Source organism: Paralichthys olivaceus, chromosome 5 (genome assembly GCF_024713975.1).
Source record: "Paralichthys olivaceus isolate ysfri-2021 chromosome 5, ASM2471397v2, whole genome shotgun sequence".
NCBI lineage: Eukaryota > Metazoa > Chordata > Actinopteri > Pleuronectiformes > Paralichthyidae > Paralichthys > Paralichthys olivaceus.
The window spans coordinates 21,675,346-21,692,076 of NC_091097.1; the positions used below are offsets into that span (position 1 = coordinate 21,675,346).

At 41.8% G+C, this 16,731-nt stretch overlaps 26 non-coding genes across 26 annotated transcripts; all 26 read right to left on the bottom strand.

The window, feature by feature from the left end:
- Positions 1–86: 86 nt before the first annotated feature.
- Positions 87–205, bottom strand: LOC138408196 (5S ribosomal RNA). The gene has a single exon (XR_011241514.1). It is a non-coding gene; the product is annotated as a 5S ribosomal RNA (ribosomal RNA).
- Positions 206–695: 490 nt separating this feature from the next.
- Positions 696–814, bottom strand: LOC138408946 (5S ribosomal RNA). Its single transcript, XR_011242267.1, has one exon. It is a non-coding gene; the product is annotated as a 5S ribosomal RNA (ribosomal RNA).
- A 490-nt stretch (positions 815–1,304) lies between these two features.
- Positions 1,305–1,423, bottom strand: LOC138410249 (5S ribosomal RNA). The gene has a single exon (XR_011243046.1). It is a non-coding gene; the product is annotated as a 5S ribosomal RNA (ribosomal RNA).
- Positions 1,424–1,913: 490 nt separating this feature from the next.
- LOC138408267 (5S ribosomal RNA) lies at positions 1,914–2,032 on the bottom strand. Its single transcript, XR_011241586.1, has one exon. It is a non-coding gene; the product is annotated as a 5S ribosomal RNA (ribosomal RNA).
- A 490-nt stretch (positions 2,033–2,522) lies between these two features.
- LOC138408197 (5S ribosomal RNA) lies at positions 2,523–2,641 on the bottom strand. The gene has a single exon (XR_011241515.1). It is a non-coding gene; the product is annotated as a 5S ribosomal RNA (ribosomal RNA).
- A 490-nt stretch (positions 2,642–3,131) lies between these two features.
- LOC138408948 (5S ribosomal RNA) lies at positions 3,132–3,250 on the bottom strand. The gene has a single exon (XR_011242269.1). It is a non-coding gene; the product is annotated as a 5S ribosomal RNA (ribosomal RNA).
- A 490-nt stretch (positions 3,251–3,740) lies between these two features.
- Positions 3,741–3,859, bottom strand: LOC138408949 (5S ribosomal RNA). The gene has a single exon (XR_011242270.1). It is a non-coding gene; the product is annotated as a 5S ribosomal RNA (ribosomal RNA).
- Positions 3,860–4,349: 490 nt separating this feature from the next.
- Positions 4,350–4,468, bottom strand: LOC138410251 (5S ribosomal RNA). The gene has a single exon (XR_011243048.1). It is a non-coding gene; the product is annotated as a 5S ribosomal RNA (ribosomal RNA).
- A 490-nt stretch (positions 4,469–4,958) lies between these two features.
- On the bottom strand, positions 4,959–5,077 carry LOC138410252 (5S ribosomal RNA). Its single transcript, XR_011243049.1, has one exon. It is a non-coding gene; the product is annotated as a 5S ribosomal RNA (ribosomal RNA).
- A 490-nt stretch (positions 5,078–5,567) lies between these two features.
- LOC138408198 (5S ribosomal RNA) lies at positions 5,568–5,686 on the bottom strand. Its single transcript, XR_011241516.1, has one exon. It is a non-coding gene; the product is annotated as a 5S ribosomal RNA (ribosomal RNA).
- A 490-nt stretch (positions 5,687–6,176) lies between these two features.
- Positions 6,177–6,295, bottom strand: LOC138408950 (5S ribosomal RNA). Its single transcript, XR_011242271.1, has one exon. It is a non-coding gene; the product is annotated as a 5S ribosomal RNA (ribosomal RNA).
- Positions 6,296–6,785: 490 nt separating this feature from the next.
- LOC138408951 (5S ribosomal RNA) lies at positions 6,786–6,904 on the bottom strand. Its single transcript, XR_011242272.1, has one exon. It is a non-coding gene; the product is annotated as a 5S ribosomal RNA (ribosomal RNA).
- Positions 6,905–7,394: 490 nt separating this feature from the next.
- LOC138408113 (5S ribosomal RNA) lies at positions 7,395–7,513 on the bottom strand. Its single transcript, XR_011241431.1, has one exon. It is a non-coding gene; the product is annotated as a 5S ribosomal RNA (ribosomal RNA).
- Positions 7,514–8,002: 489 nt separating this feature from the next.
- Positions 8,003–8,121, bottom strand: LOC138408114 (5S ribosomal RNA). The gene has a single exon (XR_011241432.1). It is a non-coding gene; the product is annotated as a 5S ribosomal RNA (ribosomal RNA).
- A 489-nt stretch (positions 8,122–8,610) lies between these two features.
- Positions 8,611–8,729, bottom strand: LOC138408199 (5S ribosomal RNA). The gene has a single exon (XR_011241517.1). It is a non-coding gene; the product is annotated as a 5S ribosomal RNA (ribosomal RNA).
- A 490-nt stretch (positions 8,730–9,219) lies between these two features.
- Positions 9,220–9,338, bottom strand: LOC138408952 (5S ribosomal RNA). Its single transcript, XR_011242273.1, has one exon. It is a non-coding gene; the product is annotated as a 5S ribosomal RNA (ribosomal RNA).
- A 490-nt stretch (positions 9,339–9,828) lies between these two features.
- Positions 9,829–9,947, bottom strand: LOC138410253 (5S ribosomal RNA). The gene has a single exon (XR_011243050.1). It is a non-coding gene; the product is annotated as a 5S ribosomal RNA (ribosomal RNA).
- A 490-nt stretch (positions 9,948–10,437) lies between these two features.
- Positions 10,438–10,556, bottom strand: LOC138408269 (5S ribosomal RNA). The gene has a single exon (XR_011241588.1). It is a non-coding gene; the product is annotated as a 5S ribosomal RNA (ribosomal RNA).
- Positions 10,557–11,046: 490 nt separating this feature from the next.
- On the bottom strand, positions 11,047–11,165 carry LOC138408200 (5S ribosomal RNA). Its single transcript, XR_011241518.1, has one exon. It is a non-coding gene; the product is annotated as a 5S ribosomal RNA (ribosomal RNA).
- A 490-nt stretch (positions 11,166–11,655) lies between these two features.
- LOC138408202 (5S ribosomal RNA) lies at positions 11,656–11,774 on the bottom strand. The gene has a single exon (XR_011241521.1). It is a non-coding gene; the product is annotated as a 5S ribosomal RNA (ribosomal RNA).
- A 490-nt stretch (positions 11,775–12,264) lies between these two features.
- Positions 12,265–12,383, bottom strand: LOC138408953 (5S ribosomal RNA). Its single transcript, XR_011242274.1, has one exon. It is a non-coding gene; the product is annotated as a 5S ribosomal RNA (ribosomal RNA).
- Positions 12,384–12,873: 490 nt separating this feature from the next.
- On the bottom strand, positions 12,874–12,992 carry LOC138408954 (5S ribosomal RNA). The gene has a single exon (XR_011242275.1). It is a non-coding gene; the product is annotated as a 5S ribosomal RNA (ribosomal RNA).
- Positions 12,993–13,482: 490 nt separating this feature from the next.
- On the bottom strand, positions 13,483–13,601 carry LOC138410254 (5S ribosomal RNA). Its single transcript, XR_011243051.1, has one exon. It is a non-coding gene; the product is annotated as a 5S ribosomal RNA (ribosomal RNA).
- A 490-nt stretch (positions 13,602–14,091) lies between these two features.
- LOC138408955 (5S ribosomal RNA) lies at positions 14,092–14,210 on the bottom strand. Its single transcript, XR_011242276.1, has one exon. It is a non-coding gene; the product is annotated as a 5S ribosomal RNA (ribosomal RNA).
- Positions 14,211–14,700: 490 nt separating this feature from the next.
- On the bottom strand, positions 14,701–14,819 carry LOC138408956 (5S ribosomal RNA). The gene has a single exon (XR_011242277.1). It is a non-coding gene; the product is annotated as a 5S ribosomal RNA (ribosomal RNA).
- A 490-nt stretch (positions 14,820–15,309) lies between these two features.
- Positions 15,310–15,428, bottom strand: LOC138408957 (5S ribosomal RNA). The gene has a single exon (XR_011242278.1). It is a non-coding gene; the product is annotated as a 5S ribosomal RNA (ribosomal RNA).
- Between the last annotated feature and the right edge of the window lie 1,303 nt (positions 15,429–16,731).

Consider the following 16,731-nt stretch of genomic DNA (forward strand, 5'->3'; position numbering starts at 1 on the left):
TTGATGAACAGTCTTTCCTGCTCTTTCCAAGAGGTGTCTCCTCTGAAGCAGCAGCAACAGCGCCCTCTGTAAAGAAAAGTCTAAAAAGCTTACAGCACCTGGTATTCCCAGGCGGTCTCCCATTCAAGTACTAACCAGGCCCGACCCTGCTTAGCTTCCGAGATCAGACGAGATCGGGCGTGTTCAGGGTGGTATGGCCGTAAGCGGTTAACTCCACCCACAATACCTCCTTTATACATGTGAATCATCACCATCATCAATGGTTCTTCTGTTGCTTTGCAACCATAGCATCTTGAGGTGTGGGTGGGCGGGAGGGTCAATTGTTCCAAAATCAATCTCAAGGTGCAATTTTGTCATATCGTTGCAAGAAAAAAATCATTACAATTTTCAAAAATGACCTTCAGCAATATTGTCAGTGTTTCATATCCAGTTGTTTCCCTGATGCAGAGTAAACTCCCTGCTCTTTCATCGCTCTCTCCAAATAAGACAATTTGAAAATGATATGTTAATAAAACATGAATAAAGTAGTGTTTTGATTAGAAACAAATCTGATGAATGCTCACTTTCACCTTTCAGTGATGATGTGAGGGTTCCATATTCTTTTTTCCTTTGATGAACAGTCTTTCCTGCTCTTTCCAAGAGGTGTCTCCTCTGAAGCAGCAGCAACAGCGCCCTCTGCAAAGAAAAGTCTAAAAAGCTTACAGCACCTGGTATTCCCAGGCGGTCTCCCATTCAAGTACTAACCAGGCCCGACCCTGCTTAGCTTCCGAGATCAGACGAGATCGGCCGTGTTCAGGGTGGTATGGCCGTAAGCAATTAACTCCACCCACAATACCTCCTTTATACATGTGAATCATCACCATCATCAATGGTTCTTCTGTTGCTTTGCAACCATAGCATCTTGAGGTGTGGGTGGGCGGGAGGGTCAATTGTTCCAAAATCAATCTCAAGGTGCAATTTTGTCATATCGTTGCAAGAAAAAAATCATTACAATTTTCAAAAATGACCTTCAGCAATATTGTCAGTGTTTCATATCCAGTTGTTTCCCTGATGCAGAGGAAACTCCCTGCTCTTTCATCGCTCTCTCCAAATAAGACAATTTGAAAATGATATGTTAATAAAACATGAATAAAGTAGTGTTTTGATTAGAAACAAATCTGATGAATGCTCACTTTCACCTTTCAGTGATGATGTGAGGGTTCCATATTCTTTTTTCCTTTGATGAACAGTCTTTCCTGCTCTTTCCAAGAGGTGTCTCCTCTGAAGCAGCAGCAACAGCGCCCTCTGCAAAGAAAATTCTAAAAAGCTTACAGCACCTGGTATTCCCAGGCGGTCTCCCATTCAAGTACTAACCAGGCCCGACCCTGCTTAGCTTCCGAGATCGGACGAGATCGGGCGTGTTCAGGGTGGTATGGCCGTAAGCGATTAACTCCACCCACAATACCTCCTTTATACATGTGAATCATCACCATCATCAATGGTTCTTCTGTTGCTTTGCAACCATAGCATCTTGAGGTGTGGGTGGGCGGGAGGGTCAATTGTTCCAAAATCAATCTCAAGGTGCAATTTTGTCATATCGTTGCAAGAAAAAAATCATTACAATTTTCAAAAATGACCTTCAGCAATATTGTCAGTGTTTCATATCCAGTTGTTTCCCTGATGCAGAGTAAACTCCCTGCTCTCTCATTGCTCTCTCCAAATAAGACAATTTGAAAATGATATGTCAATAAAACATGAATAAAGTAGTGTTTTGATTAGAAACAAATCTGATGAATGCTCACTTTCACCTTTCAGTGATGATGTGAGGGTTCCATATTCTTTTTTCCTTTGATGAACAGTCTTTCCTGCTCTTTCCAAGAGGTGTCTCCTCTGAAGCAGCAGCAACAGCGCCCTCTGCAAAGAAAAGTCTAAAAAGCTTACAGCACCTGGTATTCCCAGGCGGTCTCCCATTCAAGTACTAACCAGGCCCCACCCTGCTTAGCTTCCGAGATCGGACGAGATCGGGCGTGTTCAGGGTGGTATGGCCGTAAGCGATTAACTCCACCCACAATACCTCCTTTATACATGTGAATCATCACCATCATCAATGGTTCTTCTGTTGCTTTGCAACCATAGCATCTTGAGGTGTGGGTGGGCGGGAGGGTCAATTGTTCCAAAATCAATCTCAAGGTGCAATTTTGTCATATCATTGCAAGAAAAAAATCATTACAATTTTCAAAAATGACCTTCAGCAATATTGTCAGTGTTTCATATCCAGTTGTTTCCCTGATGCAGAGGAAACTCCCTGCTCTTTCATCGCTCTCTCCAAATAAGACAATTTGAAAATGATATGTTAATAAAACATGAATAAAGTAGTGTTTTGATTAGAAACAAATCTGATGAATGCTCACTTTCACCTTTCAGTGATGATGTGAGGGTTCCATATTCTTTTTTCCTTTGATGAACAGTCTTTCCTGCTCTTTCCAAGAGGTGTCTCCTCTGAAGCAGCAGCAACAGCGCCCTCTGCAAAGAAAAGTCTAAAAAGCTTACAGCACCTGGTATTCCCAGGCGGTCTCCCATTCAAGTACTAACCAGGCCCGACCCTGCTTAGCTTCCGAGATCAGACGAGATCGGGCGTGTTCAGGGTGGTATGGCCGTAAGCGATTAACTCCACCCACAATACCTCCTTTATACATGTGAATCATCACCATCATCAATGGTTCTTCTGTTGCTTTGCAACCATAGCATCTTGAGGTGTGGGTGGGCGGGAGGGTCAATTGTTCCAAAATCAATCTCAAGGTGCAATTTTGTCATATCGTTGCAAGAAAAAAATCATTACAATTTTCAAAAATGACCTTCAGCAATATTGTCAGTGTTTCATATCCAGTTGTTTCCCTGATGCAGAGGAAACTCCCTGCTCTTTCATCGCTCTCTCCAAATAAGACAATTTGAAAATGATATGTTAATAAAACATGAATAAAGTAGTGTTTTGATTAGAAACAAATCTGATGAATGCTCACTTTCACCTTTCAGTGATGATGTGAGGGTTCCATATTCTTTTTTCCTTTGATGAACAGTCTTTCCTGCTCTTTCCAAGAGGTGTCTCCTCTGAAGCAGCAGCAACAGCGCCCTCTGCAAAGAAAAGTCTAAAAAGCTTACAGCACCTGGTATTCCCAGGCGGTCTCCCATTCAAGTACTAACCAGGCCCGACCCTGCTTAGCTTCCGAGATCAGACGAGATCGGCCGTGTTCAGGGTGGTATGGCCGTAAGCGATTAACTCCACCCACAATACCTCCTTTATACATGTGAATCATCACCATCATCAATGGTTCTTCTGTTGCTTTGCAACCATAGCATCTTGAGGTGTGGGTGGGCGGGAGGGTCAATTGTTCCAAAATCAATCTCAAGGTGCAATTTTGTCATATCGTTGCAAGAAAAAAATCATTACAATTTTCAAAAATGACCTTCAGCAATATTGTCAGTGTTTCATATCCAGTTGTTTCCCTGATGCAGAGTAAACTCCCTGCTCTTTCATCGCTCTCTCCAAATAAGACAATTTGAAAATGATATGTTAATAAAACATGAATAAAGTAGTGTTTTGATTAGAAACAAATCTGATGAATGCTCACTTTCACCTTTCAGTGATGATGTGAGGGTTCCATATTCTTTTTTCCTTTGATGAACAGTCTTTCCTGCTCTTTCCAAGAGGTGTCTCCTCTGAAGCAGCAGCAACAGCGCCCTCTGCAAAGAAAAGTCTAAAAAGCTTACAGCACCTGGTATTCCCAGGCGGTCTCCCATTCAAGTACTAACCAGGCCCGACCCTGCTTAGCTTCCGAGATCAGACGAGATCGGCCGTGTTCAGGGTGGTATGGCCGTAAGCAATTAACTCCACCCACAATACCTCCTTTATACATGTGAATCATCACCATCATCAATGGTTCTTCTGTTGCTTTGCAACCATAGCATCTTGAGGTGTGGGTGGGCGGGAGGGTCAATTGTTCCAAAATCAATCTCAAGGTGCAATTTTGTCATATCGTTGCAAGAAAAAAATCATTACAATTTTCAAAAATGACCTTCAGCAATATTGTCAGTGTTTCATATCCAGTTGTTTCCCTGATGCAGAGGAAACTCCCTGCTCTTTCATCGCTCTCTCCAAATAAGACAATTTGAAAATGATATGTTAATAAAACATGAATAAAGTAGTGTTTTGATTAGAAACAAATCTGATGAATGCTCACTTTCACCTTTCAGTGATGATGTGAGGGTTCCATATTCTTTTTTCCTTTGATGAACAGTCTTTCCTGCTCTTTCCAAGAGGTGTCTCCTCTGAAGCAGCAGCAACAGCGCCCTCTGCAAAGAAAATTCTAAAAAGCTTACAGCACCTGGTATTCCCAGGCGGTCTCCCATTCAAGTACTAACCAGGCCCGACCCTGCTTAGCTTCCGAGATCGGACGAGATCGGGCGTGTTCAGGGTGGTATGGCCGTAAGCGATTAACTCCACCCACAATACCTCCTTTATACATGTGAATCATCACCATCATCAATGGTTCTTCTGTTGCTTTGCAACCATAGCATCTTGAGGTGTGGGTGGGCGGGAGGGTCAATTGTTCCAAAATCAATCTCAAGGTGCAATTTTGTCATATCGTTGCAAGAAAAAAATCATTACAATTTTCAAAAATGACCTTCAGCAATATTGTCAGTGTTTCATATCCAGTTGTTTCCCTGATGCAGAGTAAACTCCCTGCTCTCTCATTGCTCTCTCCAAATAAGACAATTTGAAAATGATATGTCAATAAAACATGAATAAAGTAGTGTTTTGATTAGAAACAAATCTGATGAATGCTCACTTTCACCTTTCAGTGATGATGTGAGGGTTCCATATTCTTTTTTCCTTTGATGAACAGTCTTTCCTGCTCTTTCCAAGAGGTGTCTCCTCTGAAGCAGCAGCAACAGCGCCCTCTGCAAAGAAAAGTCTAAAAAGCTTACAGCACCTGGTATTCCCAGGCGGTCTCCCATTCAAGTACTAACCAGGCCCGACCCTGCTTAGCTTCCGAGATCGGACGAGATCGGGCGTGTTCAGGGTGGTATGGCCGTAAGCGATTAACTCCACCCACAATACCTCCTTTATACATGTGAATCATCACCATCATCAATGGTTCTTCTGTTGCTTTGCAACCATAGCATCTTGAGGTGTGGGTGGGCGGGAGGGTCAATTGTTCCAAAATCAATCTCAAGGTGCAATTTTGTCATATCATTGCAAGAAAAAAATCATTACAATTTTCAAAAATGACCTTCAGCAATATTGTCAGTGTTTCATATCCAGTTGTTTCCCTGATGCAGAGGAAACTCCCTGCTCTTTCATCGCTCTCTCCAAATAAGACAATTTGAAAATGATATGTTAATAAAACATGAATAAAGTAGTGTTTTGATTAGAAACAAATCTGATGAATGCTCACTTTCACCTTTCAGTGATGATGTGAGGGTTCCATATTCTTTTTTCCTTTGATGAACAGTCTTTCCTGCTCTTTCCAAGAGGTGTCTCCTCTGAAGCAGCAGCAACAGCGCCCTCTGCAAAGAAAAGTCTAAAAAGCTTACAGCACCTGGTATTCCCAGGCGGTCTCCCATTCAAGTACTAACCAGGCCCGACCCTGCTTAGCTTCCGAGATCAGACGAGATCGGGCGTGTTCAGGGTGGTATGGCCGTAAGCGATTAACTCCACCCACAATACCTCCTTTATACATGTGAATCATCACCATCATCAATGGTTCTTCTGTTGCTTTGCAACCATAGCATCTTGAGGTGTGGGTGGGCGGGAGGGTCAATTGTTCCAAAATCAATCTCAAGGTGCAATTTTGTCATATCGTTGCAAGAAAAAAATCATTACAATTTTCAAAAATGACCTTCAGCAATATTGTCAGTGTTTCATATCCAGTTGTTTCCCTGATGCAGAGGAAACTCCCTGCTCTTTCATCGCTCTCTCCAAATAAGACAATTTGAAAATGATATGTTAATAAAACATGAATAAAGTAGTGTTTTGATTAGAAACAAATCTGATGAATGCTCACTTTCACCTTTCAGTGATGATGTGAGGGTTCCATATTCTTTTTTCCTTTGATGAACAGTCTTTCCTGCTCTTTCCAAGAGGTGTCTCCTCTGAAGCAGCAGCAACAGCGCCCTCTGCAAAGAAAAGTCTAAAAAGCTTACAGCACCTGGTATTCCCAGGCGGTCTCCCATTCAAGTACTAACCAGGCCCGACCCTGCTTAGCTTCCGAGATCAGACGAGATCGGCCGTGTTCAGGGTGGTATGGCCGTAAGCGATTAACTCCACCCACAATACCTCCTTTATACATGTGAATCATCACCATCATCAATGGTTCTTCTGTTGCTTTGCAACCATAGCATCTTGAGGTGTGGGTGGGCGGGAGGGTCAATTGTTCCAAAATCAATCTCAAGGTGCAATTTTGTCATATCGTTGCAAGAAAAAAATCATTACAATTTTCAAAAATGACCTTCAGCAATATTGTCAGTGTTTCATATCCAGTTGTTTCCCTGATGCAGAGGAAACTCCCTGCTCTTTCATCGCTCTCTCCAAATAAGACAATTTGAAAATGATATGTTAATAAAACATGAATAAAGTAGTGTTTTGATTAGAAACAAATCTGATGAATGCTCACTTTCACCTTTCAGTGATGATGTGAGGGTTCCATATTCTTTTTTCCTTTGATGAACAGTCTTTCCTGCTCTTTCCAAGAGGTGTCTCCTCTGAAGCAGCAGCAACAGCGCCCTCTGCAAAGAAAAGTCTAAAAAGCTTACAGCACCTGGTATTCCCAGGCGGTCTCCCATTCAAGTACTAACCAGGCCCGACCCTGCTTAGCTTCCGAGATCAGACGAGATCGGCCGTGTTCAGGGTGGTATGGCCGTAAGCAATTAACTCCACCCACAATACCTCCTTTATACATGTGAATCATCACCATCATCAATGGTTCTTCTGTTGCTTTGCAACCATAGCATCTTGAGGTGTGGGTGGGCGGGAGGGTCAATTGTTCCAAAATCAATCTCAAGGTGCAATTTTGTCATATCGTTGCAAGAAAAAAATCATTACAATTTTCAAAAATGACCTTCAGCAATATTGTCAGTGTTTCATATCCAGTTGTTTCCCTGATGCAGAGGAAACTCCCTGCTCTTTCATCGCTCTCTCCAAATAAGACAATTTGAAAATGATATGTTAATAAAACATGAATAAAGTAGTGTTTTGATTAGAAACAAATCTGATGAATGCTCACTTTCACCTTTCAGTGATGATGTGAGGGTTCCATATTCTTTTTTCCTTTGATGAACAGTCTTTCCTGCTCTTTCCAAGAGGTGTCTCCTCTGAAGCAGCAGCAACAGCGCCCTCTGCAAAGAAAAGTCTAAAAAGCTTACAGCACCTGGTATTCCCAGGCGGTCTCCCATTCAAGTACTAACCAGGCCCGACCCTGCTTAGCTTCCGAGATCAGACGAGATCGGGCGCGTTCAGGGTGGTATGGCCGTAAGCGATTAACTCCACCCACAATACCTCCTTTATACATGTGAATCATCACCATCATCAATGGTTCTTCTGTTGCTTTGCAACCATAGCATCTTGAGGTGTGGGTGGGCGGGAGGGTCAATTGTTCCAAAATCAATCTCAAGGTGCAATTTTGTCATATCGTTGCAAGAAAAAATCATTACAATTTTCAAAAATGACCTTCAGCAATATTGTCAGTGTTTCATATCCAGTTGTTTCCCTGATGCAGAGGAAACTCCCTGCTCTTTCATCGCTCTCTCCAAATAAGACAATTTGAAAATGATATGTTAATAAAACATGAATAAAGTAGTGTTTTGATTAGAAACAAATCTGATGAATGCTCACTTTCACCTTTCAGTGATGATGTGAGGGTTCCATATTCTTTTTTCCTTTGATGAACAGTCTTTCCTGCTCTTTCCAAGAGGTGTCTCCTCTGAAGCAGCAGCAACAGCGCCCTCTGCAAAGAAAAGTCTAAAAAGCTTACAGCACCTGGTATTCCCAGGCGGTCTCCCATTCAAGTACTAACCAGGCCCGACCCTGCTTAGCTTCCGAGATCAGACGAGATCGGGCGCGTTCAGGGTGGTATGGCCGTAAGCGATTAACTCCACCCACAATACCTCCTTTATACATGTGAATCATCACCATCATCAATGGTTCTTCTGTTGCTTTGCAACCATAGCATCTTGAGGTGTGGGTGGGCGGGAGGGTCAATTGTTCCAAAATCAATCTCAAGGTGCAATTTTGTCATATCGTTGCAAGAAAAAATCATTACAATTTTCAAAAATGACCTTCAGCAATATTGTCAGTGTTTCATATCCAGTTGTTTCCCTGATGCAGAGGAAACTCCCTGCTCTTTCATCGCTCTCTCCAAATAAGACAATTTGAAAATGATATGTTAATAAAACATGAATAAAGTAGTGTTTTGATTAGAAACAAATCTGATGAATGCTCACTTTCACCTTTCAGTGATGATGTGAGGGTTCCATATTCTTTTTTCCTTTGATGAACAGTCTTTCCTGCTCTTTCCAAGAGGTGTCTCCTCTGAAGCAGCAGCAACAGCGCCCTCTGTAAAGAAAAGTCTAAAAAGCTTACAGCACCTGGTATTCCCAGGCGGTCTCCCATTCAAGTACTAACCAGGCCCGACCCTGCTTAGCTTCCGAGATCAGACGAGATCGGGCGTGTTCAGGGTGGTATGGCCGTAAGCGATTAACTCCACCCACAATACCTCCTTTATACATGTGAATCATCACCATCATCAATGGTTCTTCTGTTGCTTTGCAACCATAGCATCTTGAGGTGTGCGTGGGCGGGAGGGTCAATTGTTCCAAAATCAATCTCAAGGTGCAATTTTGTCATATCGTTGCAAGAAAAAAATCATTACAATTTTCAAAAATGACCTTCAGCAATATTGTCAGTGTTTCATATCCAGTTGTTTCCCTGATGCAGAGTAAACTCCCTGCTCTTTCATCGCTCTCTCCAAATAAGACAATTTGAAAATGATATGTTAATAAAACATGAATAAAGTAGTGTTTTGATTAGAAACAAATCTGATGAATGCTCACTTTCACCTTTCAGTGATGATGTGAGGGTTCCATATTCTTTTTTCCTTTGATGAACAGTCTTTCCTGCTCTTTCCAAGAGGTGTCTCCTCTGAAGCAGCAGCAACAGCGCCCTCTGCAAAGAAAAGTCTAAAAAGCTTACAGCACCTGGTATTCCCAGGCGGTCTCCCATTCAAGTACTAACCAGGCCCGACCCTGCTTAGCTTCCGAGATCAGACGAGATCGGCCGTGTTCAGGGTGGTATGGCCGTAAGCAATTAACTCCACCCACAATACCTCCTTTATACATGTGAATCATCACCATCATCAATGGTTCTTCTGTTGCTTTGCAACCATAGCATCTTGAGGTGTGGGTGGGCGGGAGGGTCAATTGTTCCAAAATCAATCTCAAGGTGCAATTTTGTCATATCGTTGCAAGAAAAAAATCATTACAATTTTCAAAAATGACCTTCAGCAATATTGTCAGTGTTTCATATCCAGTTGTTTCCCTGATGCAGAGGAAACTCCCTGCTCTTTCATCGCTCTCTCCAAATAAGACAATTTGAAAATGATATGTTAATAAAACATGAATAAAGTAGTGTTTTGATTAGAAACAAATCTGATGAATGCTCACTTTCACCTTTCAGTGATGATGTGAGGGTTCCATATTCTTTTTTCCTTTGATGAACAGTCTTTCCTGCTCTTTCCAAGAGGTGTCTCCTCTGAAGCAGCAGCAACAGCGCCCTCTGCAAAGAAAATTCTAAAAAGCTTACAGCACCTGGTATTCCCAGGCGGTCTCCCATTCAAGTACTAACCAGGCCCGACCCTGCTTAGCTTCCGAGATCGGACGAGATCGGGCGTGTTCAGGGTGGTATGGCCGTAAGCGATTAACTCCACCCACAATACCTCCTTTATACATGTGAATCATCACCATCATCAATGGTTCTTCTGTTGCTTTGCAACCATAGCATCTTGAGGTGTGGGTGGGCGGGAGGGTCAATTGTTCCAAAATCAATCTCAAGGTGCAATTTTGTCATATCGTTGCAAGAAAAAAATCATTACAATTTTCAAAAATGACCTTCAGCAATATTGTCAGTGTTTCATATCCAGTTGTTTCCCTGATGCAGAGTAAACTCCCTGCTCTCTCATTGCTCTCTCCAAATAAGACAATTTGAAAATGATATGTCAATAAAACATGAATAAAGTAGTGTTTTGATTAGAAACAAATCTGATGAATGCTCACTTTCACCTTTCAGTGATGATGTGAGGGTTCCATATTCTTTTTTCCTTTGATGAACAGTCTTTCCTGCTCTTTCCAAGAGGTGTCTCCTCTGAAGCAGCAGCAACAGCGCCCTCTGCAAAGAAAAGTCTAAAAAGCTTACAGCACCTGGTATTCCCAGGCGGTCTCCCATTCAAGTACTAACCAGGCCCCACCCTGCTTAGCTTCCGAGATCGGACGAGATCGGGCGTGTTCAGGGTGGTATGGCCGTAAGCGATTAACTCCACCCACAATACCTCCTTTATACATGTGAATCATCACCATCATCAATGGTTCTTCTGTTGCTTTGCAACCATAGCATCTTGAGGTGTGGGTGGGCGGGAGGGTCAATTGTTCCAAAATCAATCTCAAGGTGCAATTTTGTCATATCATTGCAAGAAAAAAATCATTACAATTTTCAAAAATGACCTTCAGCAATATTGTCAGTGTTTCATATCCAGTTGTTTCCCTGATGCAGAGGAAACTCCCTGCTCTTTCATCGCTCTCTCCAAATAAGACAATTTGAAAATGATATGTTAATAAAACATGAATAAAGTAGTGTTTTGATTAGAAACAAATCTGATGAATGCTCACTTTCACCTTTCAGTGATGATGTGAGGGTTCCATATTCTTTTTTCCTTTGATGAACAGTCTTTCCTGCTCTTTCCAAGAGGTGTCTCCTCTGAAGCAGCAGCAACAGCGCCCTCTGCAAAGAAAAGTCTAAAAAGCTTACAGCACCTGGTATTCCCAGGCGGTCTCCCATTCAAGTACTAACCAGGCCCGACCCTGCTTAGCTTCCGAGATCAGACGAGATCGGGCGTGTTCAGGGTGGTATGGCCGTAAGCGATTAACTCCACCCACAATACCTCCTTTATACATGTGAATCATCACCATCATCAATGGTTCTTCTGTTGCTTTGCAACCATAGCATCTTGAGGTGTGGGTGGGCGGGAGGGTCAATTGTTCCAAAATCAATCTCAAGGTGCAATTTTGTCATATCGTTGCAAGAAAAAAATCATTACAATTTTCAAAAATGACCTTCAGCAATATTGTCAGTGTTTCATATCCAGTTGTTTCCCTGATGCAGAGGAAACTCCCTGCTCTTTCATCGCTCTCTCCAAATAAGACAATTTGAAAATGATATGTTAATAAAACATGAATAAAGTAGTGTTTTGATTAGAAACAAATCTGATGAATGCTCACTTTCACCTTTCAGTGATGATGTGAGGGTTCCATATTCTTTTTTCCTTTGATGAACAGTCTTTCCTGCTCTTTCCAAGAGGTGTCTCCTCTGAAGCAGCAGCAACAGCGCCCTCTGCAAAGAAAAGTCTAAAAAGCTTACAGCACCTGGTATTCCCAGGCGGTCTCCCATTCAAGTACTAACCAGGCCCGACCCTGCTTAGCTTCCGAGATCAGACGAGATCGGGCGTGTTCAGGGTGGTATGGCCGTAAGCGATTAACTCCACCCACAATACCTCCTTTATACATGTGAATCATCACCATCATCAATGGTTCTTCTGTTGCTTTGCAACCATAGCATCTTGAGGTGTGGGTGGGCGGGAGGGTCAATTGTTCCAAAATCAATCTCAAGGTGCAATTTTGTCATATCGTTGCAAGAAAAAAATCATTACAATTTTCAAAAATGACCTTCAGCAATATTGTCAGTGTTTCATATCCAGTTGTTTCCCTGATGCAGAGGAAACTCCCTGCTCTTTCATCGCTCTCTCCAAATAAGACAATTTGAAAATGATAGGTTAATAAAACATGAATAAAGTAGTGTTTTGATTAGAAACAAATCTGATGAATGCTCACTTTCACCTTTCAGTGATGATGTGAGGGTTCCATATTCTTTTTTCCTTTGATGAACAGTCTTTCCTGCTCTTTCCAAGAGGTGTCTCCTCTGAAGCAGCAGCAACAGCGCCCTCTGCAAAGAAAAGTCTAAAAAGCTTACAGCACCTGGTATTCCCAGGCGGTCTCCCATTCAAGTACTAACCAGGCCCGACCCTGCTTAGCTTCCGAGATCAGACGAGATCGGCCGTGTTCAGGGTGGTATGGCCGTAAGCGATTAACTCCACCCACAATACCTCCTTTATACATGTGAATCATCACCATCATCAATGGTTCTTCTGTTGCTTTGCAACCATAGCATCTTGAGGTGTGGGTGGGCGGGAGGGTCAATTGTTCCAAAATCAATCTCAAGGTGCAATTTTGTCATATCGTTGCAAGAAAAAAATCATTACAATTTTCAAAAATGACCTTCAGCAATATTGTCAGTGTTTCATATCCAGTTGTTTCCCTGATGCAGAGTAAACTCCCTGCTCTTTCATCGCTCTCTCCAAATAAGACAATTTGAAAATGATATGTTAATAAAACATGAATAAAGTAGTGTTTTGATTAGAAACAAATCTGATGAATGCTCACTTTCACCTTTCAGTGATGATGTGAGGGTTCCATATTCTTTTTTCCTTTGATGAACAGTCTTTCCTGCTCTTTCCAAGAGGTGTCTCCTCTGAAGCAGCAGCAACAGCGCCCTCTGCAAAGAAAAGTCTAAAAAGCTTACAGCACCTGGTATTCCCAGGCGGTCTCCCATTCAAGTACTAACCAGGCCCGACCCTGCTTAGCTTCCGAGATCAGACGAGATCGGCCGTGTTCAGGGTGGTATGGCCGTAAGCAATTAACTCCACCCACAATACCTCCTTTATACATGTGAATCATCACCATCATCAATGGTTCTTCTGTTGCTTTGCAACCATAGCATCTTGAGGTGTGGGTGGGCGGGAGGGTCAATTGTTCCAAAATCAATCTCAAGGTGCAATTTTGTCATATCGTTGCAAGAAAAAAATCATTACAATTTTCAAAAATGACCTTCAGCAATATTGTCAGTGTTTCATATCCAGTTGTTTCCCTGATGCAGAGTAAACTCCCTGCTCTCTCATTGCTCTCTCCAAATAAGACAATTTGAAAATGATATGTCAATAAAACATGAATAAAGTAGTGTTTTGATTAGAAACAAATCTGATGAATGCTCACTTTCACCTTTCAGTGATGATGTGAGGGTTCCATATTCTTTTTTCCTTTGATGAACAGTCTTTCCTGCTCTTTCCAAGAGGTGTCTCCTCTGAAGCAGCAGCAACAGCGCCCTCTGCAAAGAAAAGTCTAAAAAGCTTACAGCACCTGGTATTCCCAGGCGGTCTCCCATTCAAGTACTAACCAGGCCCGACCCTGCTTAGCTTCCGAGATCGGACGAGATCGGGCGTGTTCAGGGTGGTATGGCCGTAAGCGATTAACTCCACCCACAATACCTCCTTTATACATGTGAATCATCACCATCATCAATGGTTCTTCTGTTGCTTTGCAACCATAGCATCTTGAGGTGTGGGTGGGCGGGAGGGTCAATTGTTCCAAAATCAATCTCAAGGTGCAATTTTGTCATATCATTGCAAGAAAAAAATCATTACAATTTTCAAAAATGACCTTCAGCAATATTGTCAGTGTTTCATATCCAGTTGTTTCCCTGATGCAGAGTAAACTCCCTGCTCTTTCATCGCTCTCTCCAAATAAGACAATTTGAAAATGATATGTTAATAAAACATGAATAAAGTAGTGTTTTGATTAGAAACAAATCTGATGAATGCTCACTTTCACCTTTCAGTGATGATGTGAGGGTTCCATATTCTTTTTTCCTTTGATGAACAGTCTTTCCTGCTCTTTCCAAGAGGTGTCTCCTCTGAAGCAGCAGCAACAGCGCCCTCTGCAAAGAAAAGTCTAAAAAGCTTACAGCACCTGGTATTCCCAGGCGGTCTCCCATTCAAGTACTAACCAGGCCCGACCCTGCTTAGCTTCCGAGATCAGACGAGATCGGCCGTGTTCAGGGTGGTATGGCCGTAAGCGATTAACTCCACCCACAATACCTCCTTTATACATGTGAATCATCACCATCATCAATGGTTCTTCTGTTGCTTTGCAACCATAGCATCTTGAGGTGTGGGTGGGCGGGAGGGTCAATTGTTCCAAAATCAATCTCAAGGTGCAATTTTGTCATATCGTTGCAAGAAAAAAATCATTACAATTTTCAAAAATGACCTTCAGCAATATTGTCAGTGTTTCATATCCAGTTGTTTCCCTGATGCAGAGGAAACTCCCTGCTCTTTCATCGCTCTCTCCAAATAAGACAATTTGAAAATGATATGTTAATAAAACATGAATAAAGTAGTGTTTTGATTAGAAACAAATCTGATGAATGCTCACTTTCACCTTTCAGTGATGATGTGAGGGTTCCATATTCTTTTTTCCTTTGATGAACAGTCTTTCCTGCTCTTTCCAAGAGGTGTCTCCTCTGAAGCAGCAGCAACAGCGCCCTCTGCAAAGAAAAGTCTAAAAAGCTTACAGCACCTGGTATTCCCAGGCGGTCTCCCATTCAAGTACTAACCAGGCCCGACCCTGCTTAGCTTCCGAGATCAGACGAGATCGGCCGTGTTCAGGGTGGTATGGCCGTAAGCAATTAACTCCACCCACAATACCTCCTTTATACATGTGAATCATCACCATCATCAATGGTTCTTCTGTTGCTTTGCAACCATAGCATCTTGAGGTGTGGGTGGGCGGGAGGGTCAATTGTTCCAAAATCAATCTCAAGGTGCAATTTTGTCATATCGTTGCAAGAAAAAAATCATTACAATTTTCAAAAATGACCTTCAGCAATATTGTCAGTGTTTCATATCCAGTTGTTTCCCTGATGCAGAGGAAACTCCCTGCTCTTTCATCGCTCTCTCCAAATAAGACAATTTGAAAATGATATGTTAATAAAACATGAATAAAGTAGTGTTTTGATTAGAAACAAATCTGATGAATGCTCACTTTCACCTTTCAGTGATGATGTGAGGGTTCCATATTCTTTTTTCCTTTGATGAACAGTCTTTCCTGCTCTTTCCAAGAGGTGTCTCCTCTGAAGCAGCAGCAACAGCGCCCTCTGCAAAGAAAATTCTAAAAAGCTTACAGCACCTGGTATTCCCAGGCGGTCTCCCATTCAAGTACTAACCAGGCCCGACCCTGCTTAGCTTCCGAGATCAGACGAGATCGGCCGTGTTCAGGGTGGTATGGCCGTAAGCAATTAACTCCACCCACAATACCTCCTTTATACATGTGAATCATCACCATCATCAATGGTTCTTCTGTTGCTTTGCAACCATAGCATCTTGAGGTGTGGGTGGGCGGGAGGGTCAATTGTTCCAAAATCAATCTCAAGGTGCAATTTTGTCATATCGTTGCAAGAAAAAAATCATTACAATTTTCAAAAATGACCTTCAGCAATATTGTCAGTGTTTCATATCCAGTTGTTTCCCTGATGCAGAGGAAACTCCCTGCTCTTTCATCGCTCTCTCCAAATAAGACAATTTGAAAATGATATGTTAATAAAACATGAATAAAGTAGTGTTTTGATTAGAAACAAATCTGATGAATGCTCACTTTCACCTTTCAGTGATGATGTGAGGGTTCCATATTCTTTTTTCCTTTGATGAACAGTCTTTCCTGCTCTTTCCAAGAGGTGTCTCCTCTGAAGCAGCAGCAACAGCGCCCTCTGCAAAGAAAATTCTAAAAAGCTTACAGCACCTGGTATTCCCAGGCGGTCTCCCATTCAAGTACTAACCAGGCCCGACCCTGCTTAGCTTCCGAGATCGGACGAGATCGGGCGTGTTTTTTTTTTTTTTTATTATCAAAAATACATAATTTTCATACATTTTATGTACAGATATTACATTTATATACATATCTCGTCATTATCTCAGACTACTGTCTGAGATAAGACCCACACTTCCATAGATAATGAATATTTAAGTCAGAAAATGAGAAAAACAGAAAACATCAGAAAAACCAACAACAATGCAACAACAAAACAAACAAACAAACAAACAAACAAAACAACAAAACAACAAAACAAAACAAAACCAATAAGAAGACACCTAATTTTTTTAAAAATGCCATTACATATTGACACTTACAGCTGGCACATACAACACTTTTCATTCATTTTTGCCGAAATCAAATTCCACATTCCCATCATCTGTTACCTCTATCAGAGTGCTTCCATCCACAAATCCTTTTTTAAACTCTTCTTTTTCCGTGTATCTGTGTATCATGTTTACATCTCTTTTTATCATGTTTTTAAACACACTCCATACTTCAGCTTTTTTCTTTTCATAATGGGCCAAGTTTCTCCTGAGTTTAACTGCATATCTTGCATGACTCAACACATAGTTTAACAGATTAATATTACACTCTTTCACTCTGCCATTCATCCCAAACAGCCACATCTTTCTCCATTCCATCCTTTCTATCAATTTCCCTTCCCAGCATCTGCTTATCGTTCCTTTCATCCTCTCAAAGAAACTTTCTAACTCACTGCATTCGACA